The sequence below is a fragment of the Hetaerina americana genome, unplaced genomic scaffold (assembly GCF_022747635.1).
Source record: "Hetaerina americana unplaced genomic scaffold, ioHetAmer1.1.p SCAF_19, whole genome shotgun sequence".
Classification (NCBI taxonomy): domain Eukaryota; kingdom Metazoa; phylum Arthropoda; class Insecta; order Odonata; family Calopterygidae; genus Hetaerina; species Hetaerina americana.
Window position 1 is genome coordinate 1075707 of NW_027286752.1, and position 14312 is coordinate 1090018.

At 40.3% G+C, this 14312-nt stretch overlaps 3 non-coding genes across 3 annotated transcripts; 1 reads left to right on the top strand and 2 right to left on the bottom strand.

The window, feature by feature from the left end:
* Positions 1-6058: 6058 nt before the first annotated feature.
* TRNAP-UGG (transfer RNA proline (anticodon UGG)) lies at positions 6059-6130 on the bottom strand. The gene has a single exon. It is a non-coding gene; the product is annotated as a tRNA-Pro (tRNA).
* A 3313-nt stretch (positions 6131-9443) lies between these two features.
* TRNAP-UGG (transfer RNA proline (anticodon UGG)) lies at positions 9444-9515 on the top strand. Its single transcript has one exon. It is a non-coding gene; the product is annotated as a tRNA-Pro (tRNA).
* Positions 9516-10731: 1216 nt separating this feature from the next.
* TRNAP-CGG (transfer RNA proline (anticodon CGG)) lies at positions 10732-10803 on the bottom strand. The gene has a single exon. It is a non-coding gene; the product is annotated as a tRNA-Pro (tRNA).
* Positions 10804-14312: the final 3509 nt, after the last annotated feature.

Below are 14312 nucleotides of genomic sequence, written 5' to 3' on the forward strand. Positions count from 1 at the left end.
TTAAAAGTAAAAAAGGAAACTACATTGATTTTTAGCTCAAATTAATCCTTGAATAAGAGTAGGAGGCTACTAGTATGATTTTATCCATGGTGCCTGAAGGAAACAAATAGATATCTTATTTGGAAGAAGAATGAACAAATGACAAATTATTGAAAAAAGATAGGATCAATTACAAATAATATAGGTACTTTTGAAATACTCAGGTTTAAAGTACTACTAATTACGAGGGTCATCCGGAAAGTAGTACCCGTTCGTGAAATAAAGACACAAAAGTAAATATTAACAAACATAAAAAATTTTATTTGAAAGAGGATACTTTAAACTACTTCTCAACATAATCTCCAAGCAAATTAAGGCATTTGTCATAACGTGTGACAAGTTTCTGTATTCCTGCTGCATAGTCCTTCGCCGCCAGCTCATTGAGATACAGGGTCACTCCTTCTTTAAGTTCTTCATCGCTGTCAAATCTTTTTCCTGCCAAAAAGTCTTTAAGCTTTGTAAAGAGATGAAAATCTGAAGGGGCCAAGTCCGGGCTATACGGTGGATGGTCGAAAGTTTCCCATTTGAATTGCTGCAAAAGTTTTTGTGTTATCCCAGCTGCATGAGGCCTGGCATTGTCATGAACGAGAATGACACCAGTAGACAATAGACCTCGCCGCCGATTTTGTATTGCCCGCCGTAATTTCTTTAATGTTTCACAATACGCATTGGCATTAATAGTGTCTCCACGGGCCATAAAATCAATAAGCAATACACCTCGTCGATCCCAGAAAATGGTTGCCATGAGTTTCCTGGTGAACAGAACTGTCTTGAATTTTTTTGGTTTGTTTGGTGAATGAGCATGATGCCACTCCATTGACTGTCGTTTACTCTCAGGTGATGCATAACAAACCCATGTTTCGTCACCAGTAATTATGCGAGTCAAGAAAGAGTCTCCTTCATCAGAATAACGTCCCAAAAACGTCAGTGCTGCAGCCATACGCTTGGTTTTGTGCTCATCTGTAAGCTTGCGAGGGACCCATCTTGCACAAATTTTTGCATAATGCAGATGGTGTTTAACAATTTCATGAACAATTGTTCGAGAAACATTGGGAAAATGCTCACAGATGTCATCAATTGTGACGCGCCGATCGTTCCTCACGAATTCGTCAACTGAGCTCACCAGTTGGTCTGTAATGACAGACGGTCTCTCCGAACGCTCATCGTCGTGTGTGTTCCCCCTCCCCATGTTGAAGTTGCGACACCACCGCCGAACAGACGACTCGTCCATTACATTGTCTCCATACACCTCCTTTAATTGGCGATGAATATCACATGGGCGAACGTTTCTTGCATTGAGGAATTTAATCACTGCCCTCACTTCACAACTGGCGGCGTTCTCAATTTTTTTAAACATTGTAAACAATCACAGAAACAACACAGGCAATGCTAGCGTCACGCAACTTGGCTCAGAGAAGGCAGACAAGCCACTGAAGCTATCTGACCTCGTCCAGCGGCTACTCGCGTCGTCAGCACTTCATGCGGCACGAACGGGTACTACTTTCCGGATGACCCTCGTATATTCCAGAAGTAGTTTGGTGCGTATAACATTTGGCTACTGACAGGAGGGTCCAAGATTGTTACTCCGGTTGAAATCTTGGTATAAATCCATGTCAAATACGAGCGATACCGTTTCGTGGCTATATCGCAGCGTAAGGAGTAAATAATACTAGTCAAAAATAAAGTGCCGCCACCAAAGTTACATATTTTAATGTCCGGCGTCTAATACGCCAAGCGCACTCTTAGTGGCCCTCAGGGTAATATAATTTTAGATGTTAGTACTTCAATTAAACATCATCGATATTAAGTAAAACAGAGCGCATTTTGATCGGATACTTAAACATTGGGTTCGGTACGGGCCAACTTTTGGTTCACTCAATGCAAAATCAGTGACTAAACGCTGCAAACAATGAGATATTTGGGTGAATTCTTCTCGGATCTTCCACCGGGTCAATGGCTCCATAGCTGCCGACGTTTCGATTCCCGACTCGGTCATCGTCATCGTCCTGAGTCGGGAATCGTAACGTCGGCAGCTATGGAGCCATTGACCCGGTGGAAGAGCCGAGAAGAATTCACCCAACTAATACGCCAGGAAAGCACCAGATCTTTCAATGAGGTATTTATACTTACTGTGCTCTTATCTGGACGTTTAGTATTCATTTTTTAAATTAAATAGGACATGCAGAGAGTAAAAAACCTTGCAAGTAAAATAAAAATGGAAGTTTTCTTCAGCCTTCCACCGACTGAAGATGAAGATAAACCCAATGAGTCCATATATTTTATCATATATTTAAAGAGAAAACTGTCAAATGAAGGCTTAGGTGCCATATTAGAAAAGTTCTCTATGCTTTCATTCACTTTAATCAAAGAGCGTGAGAGAGGGTTTTAAAATGTATTTTTGTAATATACTGTCAAAATACTAGCCAGTTTTCCCTTCACCTTTATTACGGGTTTTGGTCCTGCTAATAATGTTGAGTTATTTCAAAGACAAATATTTAATAAGAGTACGACACTCCATTTTTTAAATTCAACAATTTCACAAAAGTTCTCACAACGACTCACTCTTACGATTGTCAAATAACAAACGAGTGTCAAAAATGGCCTTTAACAAGTCAAAATGGCTTTTTCCGTATTTTTTTCAAATTTTTCGCACTTTATAAATATTATTATGAGATTTTAGAAATTTGACTCCACCCTTCCAATTGTTACAAATTTAATTGGTACCATTCATACGAATATTTAAATTTTTAGCATCAGGTCAAATGGTACCACGAGGGCTTTTTTAAGCATCACTGAACAGTTTCGTAGAAAAATTAAATTTATTAAAAACTTATTAACCAGCAACCAGAATTACTATAAAATTTTACTCTACATAAAGCCTCTAAAACTTGTGGTAGAAAGTAATGCATAGAAATAAAGTTCTCACTTTTTACGAGACTTAAACATCCCAGAAAATATAATTTTGAACAATAAACAAATTATGTTTACATATTAACTGTTGAAGTGTCATTCTAATAACATGGGCATATCAAAATATTCTGATAAAAAATAGCAATCAAATGGTATTCCAATGAACAAAGAACTAAAGAACAATAACCGGTTTTGACAGAGCGTCGGTAAAAATATTGAAAAGGCATCGAGAAATGTCTTCTGAAGAATTTTACTGGTGTATCTGAGGAGTAGCTGCCCCGTCGGAGTGAAAGAAAATGCATTAGGGGTCTTTGAGGGAAAATAAAAACAACGAATTTTGATGAATTTCCGGCAGCGCTTACGTTCTCTCCACACTCCATCACAAGACCTCGGTTAGAGGCCACTCTGCCCTCGTGATCCGCGTCGCTTAATGGATTTACGCTAACACGCACACACTCATGCTAAAAGTGAGTTAGAAGTCTGTTTCCCTACACGGAAAAGGGCCGTTACATTTACGTAGTGGAATAGCAGATCGAAAAACCAGAACTTTTTCGCCACCTTCAATCTTTGATTCCCCCTCCCCCTTCTTCTCATCCCCCGCTTTCGAAATCCCATTCACCCCTCAGTTCATATACATCCCTCCTTCCGCGTAGTCCCTTTCTTCGTCTCCTGGAAACAGCCGCTCCCCAATGGGACGTCAACACCCTTTCATCGCTCGTCAGATCGTCAGCCCCGGGAGATAACATAAAAAAAGACCACTGAAGGCTTGCACAATGACCATAATCAAGACATCTACCCCCGACATATCATAACCCCTAATCATTTCCCGTACGCGTAACTCCACCGTTCGGGTATGGGAGTGGATGCAATGATGTAACTGCGTATTTCTTCCTTCCTCGTCGGCGATCCGGGTTCGATTTTTTCGCACGCGAACAACGCTTGGAAGCACGCACGTAAATGGAAGCGGAGTCCAGGGGGACCACTCCCTTTTCCTCCTTCAACGCTATATAAAGAGTAAAGTCTACAATATTAGATTGACTTCTGTATTTTTGTGCCGAAACCCCGTCCGGTTTCCGGGAATCAGGGGTATTATATATTGTTTCAAACTCTGGTTTCGGATATAATTACTGAAGCCGACAGAAGATCTTTCGAACACGGAGAGTAGGTCAATGCCATTAGTTCACTCGAGTAGAACTTTCCCTGCAGTGTTGAATTCATCTAACGGGCAACAGTTACATACAATTTCTGCTCCTTCCCCATTCCATAATCTCATCTGTCATTTGGTTGATTATACTGTAATACTTTTCCAATTGAGTAAATCTCTACTTTTCCATGGTGTTAGTATAGTTCGTCCAGTTAGTACAAATTTTACAGTTTTCATTTCCATAATAGAGTATCTGAAATTTTTTGATAAGACATATTGAAATTAATTGAGATGCGAGTATTGGAGTGAGAAGACATTTTTTTAGAGGAAGCTAGGATCAGGGGCGATTAATTGAAGTTGCGCAAAGGGATTTAGCAATCCCAGGAAGGCTTAAAAATGCCTTCACACTAATCACCTCTGTCCCTCTTACGTATGGCCCCCAGGAAATATCCTTAACACACCAGCATTCACCTCCGTGTGGAAGTGAATGCGTGCTTTTTCAAAATGTTCACGTGGCGCCAGAGGAGGGGGGGGGGCGTTCGGTGGAAAGTGGTGCAGAAGTAGGCGCAACTTAGTCTCCATACTTTTCGTTTGTAGTGGCCTGTCTTGTTTACATCGCCACGCAACAGGAGAAAATACCGTCACTCATTTTGCACGGTTCCCGTCTGTCATCACGTGTGTGCATGTGAATGTGCGAGGGGGCCGTGGGGGAGCGACCGGGGGTGGGGGGTGCGGGAGGGGTCCTTCCCCCCCGGGGTCTATTCATGCAGGGTCCCCCCGAGGTGACACCGCGGGCGATCTCCTCGCCGCGAACCCCTCTCGTCGTAGTCGCGACCGCTCTCCGTAACGGACCTCCGGCTCTGCGGGAAGCGCGCGTGTGGCGAAAAAGGGGGCGTGGCGATCGGGATAAAAAGACGGCGTCGTAGAAAGGTGAAGGGAAACAAGGAGAGAGAGAGAGAGAGAGAGAATGGCTATCTTCTTTATTCCGATGTGAGAGCACTTCGACGCGCGTCTTCCGCCACGACGTCGAAATGCGACGCGTTTCCCTCTCTCCCTCCGAGTCAGTCTGCAGGGGGCAGGGAAGAGAAGAGAGGGGAGAGGCAGATCATTCCGGGAGACGCCGGAGTCATTCGAATATTTTTCCGTTAAGGCGTCCAAGGAAGCGAACGGATTCTTTATACGCTCTGAGATTCATCGGATGCGAGCATCGGTACGTATTCAGTGAGATCAAAGGACTGTGGGGGACTTGGCTCATTCGACGATGGACGGCGGTGCAACGATGGTAACGCTCACTCTTGATTCAATGCCATGAGGTGATAGGAAACATTATTTCTTCTCCAATATGCATTGTCCGCTGAAAGAGTCCCCAAGTAGGGGAACTTTTTCCAACAGTGCATTGTCAGTGGAATGCATTCAGAAGGGGGCATCAAGACTGAGGCATAAATGTATGCCGAAGAATGGTAGATGTACTGACTTTTTCAAATCTCTAAGTAATTTTATATGCTTTGACATGTGCTTATCTAAGTGTATAGTTTTGGGAGAAATATACGTCTAATATGTACATATTTTACCACTCATTTTTAAAAGAATATTTTTCTTGGCTTTTGGAAGAAAGCCAAGAAATTTTCATGGGATCATGAATCCTCTCTCTTTCAATTATAAAATTACCTTTATTGGAAATTTCAGCTATTTATTAACCTAAGTAACTTCATTTGCAAAGTAATACAGACCTCTTATGCCTTTAATTGGTTTCTCACATATACTGTATTATTTATACGAAGTGAAATCTCTTAATAGCGTACGATTTTCAACTGCGGCCTTAGTTTAAATTGAGCACAATATCTGAACATACATGTATGTGTGACAACACGTTAAAACAAGAAGAATATTTCCTACGCTCAGGATGTATTAAAAACAAACTGACATCAGTAAAAATAGAACCATATTAACAAAGTCCCAAAAATAGGGCCTGTCCGGGATTTGAACCCGGGACCTCTCGCACCCAAAGCGAGAATCATACCCCTAGACCAACAGGCCTTAATCTTTGTTGACACTTCAAGAAACATAAATGTAAATTTTGTATCTTTCTCCCGAAAAGAATGCCATTTTAGATGGGTCACTACCGGTTGTGGAAATGGGCACGTGTTATGTCCCCTCAAGGTGTAAACTTTCCAATTTTCAGTGAAGCGTTTCTTGTGGAGCTCAAACTGTTTGCGCTCCAGTATACTTTTCTTTTAATATTTTGATGAATGCAAGTAATCCATTTACGATTAAACTCTAAAATTATATCTTTTACTATAATATTCAACGAAGCAGTTTTTATCATTTTCAATAATAAAGGCTGGGGCTAAATTGAAGCAAATGAATCAACAGTTTTGTTGCTCACTTAATATACTTGTGAATCATGTGACAATGTTACACCACGAGAAAAAGGGTGAATCGGTTAAAGTTGGAAACAATCCACTTACTGAGAAACGAATGTGTCAAAATTATTTGTGAGAACTCTATATTTATTTGATATTGCACAGCACCTTCCATTATTTCACATATTATGAAAGATGTTTTTGTCATTCTAGGAAACTGCGGCAGATACCGCAAAAATCACATGTATTATACACACCCTTTAAATTAAAGGCAGGTATGGGCGGAAAATGAGTTGAAATAAACACTGCACAGCCCGGAATTTGCTGGTTTGAATTTATGTTTGCAAGACACAATGGAAAATAAACGATATCTCCTGAGAACCATAAAAATACGCCAGGAGAGAGAAAGCATTCCATTGCGCATTTCTTTCCCCAGATTTAATTGGTATGACCCGAGTCATTATGCATGAAATTTAGGTCAATTACAAGAACTGAGCCACAAGTTGATAAAAGTTTCTGAATTTGGGATTGTGCCTTGAAAATTTAAAGTAGAATTTTCGAGATATTTTTCATTTTCTTCTAAAATGCAAACAATCCATAGAGTGAGATCATGTGTTTCATCTTATTGCTTAAGATTTTATTCGAATTGTTTTCTTAAATAGTTTAAACTATCATTGGAATGGATAACTATAAAAGAGACGGTCAATTACCGATTGTAAATGTAGTCCAAGTGACTGAATTCACCTGGGCTTCTAATAAAAGGTCCTAATCTTTTATATATGGATATTTCTTATAGGGCTGAGCTGTAAATCGTTATCCTGCAGATATTTTTACCCACTAAAAGCCAAATGAAAGGATAAGACGGATTGCGGTGGGTACGGTGGTTTCTGACTTATCGTGAGGTAAATGAGTGTCATTAGGAGAGTGGCTTTTGACTTGCACTCTTCTTGCACACAGCAAAGGTTCGTTTCGAGCCCAAAATTTTAGTATACCTACTCTCTGGTGCATTTAATGGGCCATTAAAAGATTGAAAAGAGGTTTACATTCGGAAAACCCAGGTGGTTCCGCATTCGATGGGCCACTCTTTTGTATCAAACTTCAAGGCCAAACTGTCACTTCGCTCGTCTGCATTCCTAAAATGTTTAATCTGATAATGCAAGATTAAAATGCAACTATTTCAAAGTGGACAAATCATTCACCTTGACCGGGATGCACCCATGCAAGATTAAATTCTGACCATTTGATGAGACGCTGATTATCATCGCCTTCGACAACATGAACTAAAATTTGGATGCCATACTACTCTTGATATGAACATATATTTCTATATACTAAATATGAATCAATCTTTATATATTGCAGTTATAGCAAGGATAAATTAGAAAAGGTAAAGAAATAAATCGGCAATATCTTTCCTTCATATGAAAAATATTGAAATTTGCATTATATCAGCTAATTGCGGGCATTTATAAAAATCGTCAGATTTCAAATAGTCGAAAAGCTCGGGATTTTACTATTACGACATCCAAGATGGAGAGAATGTAACAGACATACGAGTATACTGGGGATCGAGATGGTGCGGGGGCTAACGTACTGGCTTCCCACCCTGAGGGCGCGGGTTCAAATCCCGGCGGTGTTGAATATTTTTCAGAGGTATCTCGATCCCTACTTGAGGTGCTTTGTGGAGGGCACTTTGAGTGAGTACGGCGTCCGTCGGATGGGACGTTAAGCTGCGGACCCCTTGGTGCCTTTCGTAAAGAGTAGGCTAATGCCGACGCCGGGTTTCTCTCCACCCTTCATCCTTTCCTGTCCATCCCCTATGGCGCAAATGACCTTAGCTGTCGGTCGCCTCCCCTCAAAACTACTACTACTACGAGTATACTTCAGTTTAAATGACCTAATAATAAAGGAGAAGAGACAAGTATGTTATACTTGTCTCTACTCCTAGGCCAGGTTTCAAATGAATAGACAATCACGGTCTTAGTAACAATTCCCAGAAAGCAAAAATAAATATATATCATCGTGGAATTGAATGATAAACACATATTTTGAATTATCTAATCTTTTCAGACAATCATCGCCTGCCTTCCTCCGTAGTGATTCGAAAAAATACAAAATACGGCGTTCTTCCGTGGATCCATTCTCTTCTAAACAATCAGTGCTGCTTCTATACCGACGTAGGCATGGTCCAAATCCAAGTCACCCACCATAGGCGCTGTCTGGTTGAAATCTTGTGAGGGGTGAAGATAGATAGAGGTCCTTATTTGGGCAAAATTGAGCAGTGAAGGGAAGACCCGTTAAACTTGTCCGAGACCTGAAAGACTTTTCTCCCCAAAGGAATGCCATTTTCTCCCAAAACACACATTCTTGGTAGGTTTAAATAGATGTGTTAGCACAGTGAATCATATTGTACGTATAATTAATTAATGAGAATACGATATATCAATCGGATGCACGGACTAACTTCCCCTCCATGTCCGCCCGTGCCACCCTGGACCAAGGAGGATAGGGGTAATGAGGGTGGGATATGATGAGTGCAATATCGAGAAAATGTACTTTTCAAAACGAGATTGTTATTCCCTATGTGCTGTAAAACAAGGAACTCCATTGTACGATAGAAATATCGTAACCATAACTGGAAATTTGAACAGCTCGTAAGACGCCTTGGTGTCCTAACACCCCCCGCCACACGCCCTTACGGCGGCTTGCGGTGTATTAAGTAGATGTAGATATGCTTATGGTAACCTTCCCCTTCACCGCCTCCACACTTGATCAAGTGATGTTGCCCTCGCACCGCCACCACCTGCACGCGCGAACTCTCCCTCCGTGCGAACTCTCTCCCTCCGCGCCAACTCTTACGTCACATCGCTCTTCGAGGATACGTCAACAGATACCGAGTTCAAGCGGAAAGTGACGAAACCATTTGCTTAAATATTTCCAGGAAGAAAGAAAAGGCTGAACATCTTGAGCGACTTCTTCCAAAAAGCGGCCTGTTGGTCTAGGGGTATGATTCTCGCTTTGGGTGCGAGAGGTCCCGGGTTCAAATCCCGGACAGGCCCACTTTTTTTAACTTATCCAAGAACACGATCTGCTTCATTACAATTAAATGCATGATATACTTTTGGCAAATCTTGAGGAAAATCCTGTGATTTTTTTTTATTTTCATCTCCTTTTTAGGAAACATTTGCATTTTTTTGAGCAATTAAAAGTTCTGAAAATAATTATTCGATTTACACTGATTTACTCCAAAAACAAAAGATTCATTAGCTCATATTTTTGGAACGTACCCTGGATTCTTTATTTAGCGTCATAACTAAAGCAAACATAACGCTGGTAAAAATTACGAGCATTGACTGACCACCAATAACAGTGCTAAAATATATGTTGCATATAAAATGAGAATTTCCCTTAGAGATTATCAGTTTATAATAGAGTAACGCTTTTAGGTTTTCAGAGATTTTGTAGCAATTTTTTGCACATTATATTTCTTGTACGTTGATGAATTTACGAAGCCTCCCATGAGATTAGTTAAAACATACAGATTTCCACATAATGGCATGGATAACCCACCTCCGGCAACCAACATTATGTGCAGATGGATGATCACCATTATACCAATAACAAATTGAATATTTCCTGCACCGCCTAATTTTCCAAACACTAAACTCTCTATAAATGTATTATTACAACACAGAACTAAAGTTTCCTTTCAGTACTCAATAATGAAAGAACAAGGCAAGTTAGGCAAGATAAAATGTGCGCTAATATTAGTTTCAAATACTATTCCCCTATTCTATGCTTCAATCGACATCATAGTGGGCCTCATTGCCTAAGGTCTACGAATACAGAAACCGATTAATGGTCAAAATAATTATTATTTAAAGGTAAATTCTACTAAATCATTATCGATTAAAAATCTTCACTTGGGGGACAAATAATAAAAAAGTTATGCATAAACCAAAAACTTCAGGATCATAAACGTTTAAAATACAATTTTGACAATATTTTTACATTCAAAAGTAATTAAAATAATCACAAGCCATGATCTTTGGCCCGGCGAAAAATGGTTTTGGAGAGTTTACGATAGATCATAATATCAAAGACAGACGCTTAAGGAATGAGTGTCGCTTATATTTGAAAGTGTATGAGATGCGATACTAGGCAATGAAAAATATAGCGTTCAACTTAACCTCTCGGGCAAAGTTAGGAAATTTGTCTGGATGGGGCGGAATTTCATTAAATTAAAATCGCTATCTCATTTAAAACAAAAAATTCGGGCCTGTCCGGGATTTGAACCCGGGACCTCTCGCACCCGAAGCGAGAATCATACCCCTAGACCAACAGGCCTCGATTCCGAGAAATACTTCTCAAAATATTTGGTATGCGAAGCTCCCAAGCGGAAATAATGGCGATATATGGGAAGTGGAGTGAAAGCAATCGGTTGAGTTGCGTCGTACGGTGGTGTTCGTGGTGCTGCTGACGTTGCCTCTCCCGACGAGCGCGGGACGCCTCGAGGCGATATGAAACGGTTTTGAGTTATTTTCCCCGCAGTCCAACATTGGCGATAAGTAAGTTTATCCTCAGCACAGCTGCATGAGTTCCATCTGGACGACATAATCTGTCCATATTGCAGATATACAAACGAATTAAAGATCAAAACACGCGCATATGTAAATACGTATTAAATAGCAAAGCATGAAATATTTTTGTAATTCTAGTTTATTTATTGCAAATTATTACTATTCTAATTGGTGCAACTCATATCTCACATTTGAGCGTTGGTTAACATTCATTATTGCTATAGTAAGGAATAACTCCTCTACTGTTATCCGGAAACTGCTTACCCATGTTGCTTATATCTAGTCCAGACTTTTACGTAGATATATAATATAGGAAATTTACATTTAACACTAAAACGTTAGCTATATGTTATTACATTTAATGTCACTGAGTGTATCCGGTATTTCAAGTCATATAGAACTGACTGTGCAACGTAGGAAATTCGTTTGAGTTTTGCTTAAAATAATAATCATGATTTATCGTTAATTTCCTTTAATTACAATTATATTTTGAGCAATAGTAGATTACCCCGATTTTTTTATTGAAAAGGATTACAAATCGGTAATACTAACCCGAGAATCCATGGTTCATGATTAAAAGGAAAAGCCTATGGTATAATTATAAATCGTTATTACTAATTATTGAATAGTATGGAAAAGACGATAGTGGCACGGAAGCCTTCTTTCATAAAGCGTTTGATTAATATCAGGTAAAATCTGGTTCCTCCTCTGAATCCATCTTCAACCAAGATGCGTGATTTTTCGGGTTCTAGATCCTCCTCGTAAACCACAGGAATCAGAAGGAAAGGAGCTTACTCCCAATCCCGAAAGCGTGGGTTCCACACGCCTCAATACGAGCCGAGGTTTTTCATACTCGTGTTAGGTGAATGTGACTTATCAAATCAAACCACAGATTTATTCAATAAATTAACCTTCGGACCTTCGGGTTGGTGAACGAGGTTTTGAGGAGCTGTCCGATTAAATTGGCGAACGTAAATTGTTTAAAAAAGAAAATATTTACTGGCTTACCTAATCTCGGTCGCGGTAGTCCAGGGGGTAGAGCGTTGGACGACTGACCGGAGGGACTACCCGGGTTCGATTCCCGCACTCTAAGCACCTGCAGCTCCACCCAAGCTATGTGATTTTTCGGGTGCCAGATCTTCCTGGGAAACCATAACCTGCACAGGGAAGGGAACTGTCCCCCCCCCCACCTACCTTCATGTGTGAATTTCACACACCGTATAGGGCTTAGTGCTGCGTGAACTCTACCATCACCTACTAAACCGACCTTCGGGTTGATTACTGTGTTTATGGTTTTTTACATCTAATCTGAAACGATACCAAAATTTTTACTAGTTGAAATATATAAAAACCTTCGTAAAAATTACTTCAACGGGATCCTGATTATTATGTGCGGTTAAAAAATAATAGTATAAGTCAGTACAAATATATTCTCGAGAATACTGTCAATGAATAGTGATGGAGTCCACGATAACCACTAAACGCATATTATAACATTTCTTAATATTTAAAATTTGAAACCTATATAAATATGAAGCATGTTTACTTGGTACCCGATATTAACATTCTGATTCACCTTAAAAAGATTAATCATATATTTTTTTGAAACGCTTCAAAGGGCATATTAATAACAGTATGTTTGTTTATGTGTGTGTGTGTGTGTGTGTATCATCACTTTTATATCTTCCGATGAAGACGGACCAGAGGTCCGTCGAAATGATCAAGAAATAACGTGTGAGTGAGTGATCTTTTTATGTGTTTCTATATTGTTTGTTGCTGCCCAATTTATAATTCAACACTTCCGTGTTACGTCAACGAAATCATATATATATATATATATACTTAAGCATATATATATAGGGTAGGTTTTTGGATGGACACAACTACCAAGCAAACATTTTGTTTCTCCTAACAAAACACAAAATCCATCATCCTACTCTATATCCGGTCCCTCTTCATCTCTGAGTACTTTCTTCCTCCCTTCATCCCGTCCAACATCCCTATCCTGTTCCTTCCCTTTCCTCTTTTGCCCAACATTCTCCCCTCTATCACAGTCTTCAACATCCCACTGCCGGTCAACACCCCCTTCATCCACTTTTCCTGCCTCCATTAGATGTCTCCCAAGAAACCCCTCTCTTCGCCCACCATACCAAGTACTTCCTCGTTTGTTTTCTTCTCTGTCCATTTCACCTTCTCCATTCTTCTCCACACCCACATTTCAAAAGCCTCCAATCTACGTCTATCCTCCTGCTTCAGTGACCACGTTTCCGCGCCGTACTAGCTACGTTCCATATCAAAGTTTTTACGAGTCTTTTCTTAATATCCTTACTCAACGTCCCTGTCATCAACTCCCTCCTCCTTGTGAAAGCCTCTTTGCCTAACGCAATTCTTCTCCTTACGTCCCTACTACTTTGACCGTGTTGGTCCAAAACACTACCGAGATACGTAAACTGTTCTACCTGCTCTAGTTTTTGTCCTCCTATTTTAATGTTTAGCTTAGCCTTTTTCTTTCTAGAAAATTGCATAACCTTTGTTTTATTAATATTGATTCTCATCCCATACCTGTCGCACTGAATTTCCAATTCACTCAGCAATGCTTGCAACCCCTTGGCTGACTGACAAACTAAAGCTTGGTCATCAGCAAACCTAACTGATTTTACGAATTCCCCGCCCACTTTCATTCCTACCTCCACTTCTTCCCATGCCTCTTTGATCATTTCCTCTGTATACAGGTTAAACAGCAACGGTGATAATGGACAACCCTGCCTTACACCTCTTCCTAACACTGCCCATCCGGACTCCCCGTTTCCCACCCGCACCTGAGCAGTTTGCGACATGTACATGTTGCGGATTAGCCTCCTTTCCCTCCAATCTATTCCTATTTTCTGCAATATACTCATTAGTTTTTCCCAATTCACTCTGTCAAACGCTTTTGCGAAATCTACGAAACAGACAAATACCTCCTGGTTGTGTTCTATATTCCTCTCCATTAATAATCTCATTACTGCAATGGCATCACGCGTACCTCTCCCCTTCCTACACCCAAACTGATCATCCCCTAAGTAATCTTTTACCCTACTCTCTATCCTTTTGTTTATTATCCTGAGAACAACTTTGGCTGCGTGGGATATCAAACTTATCGTCCTGTAGTCCTCACATGATGTAGCCTTTACCTTTTTTGGAATAGGAACTAAAACTGATCTCACAAAGTCTTCCGACCAGATTCATTCCTCATAAATACTACGGATCAGCCCATATAGCCTCTTCCTCCCACAT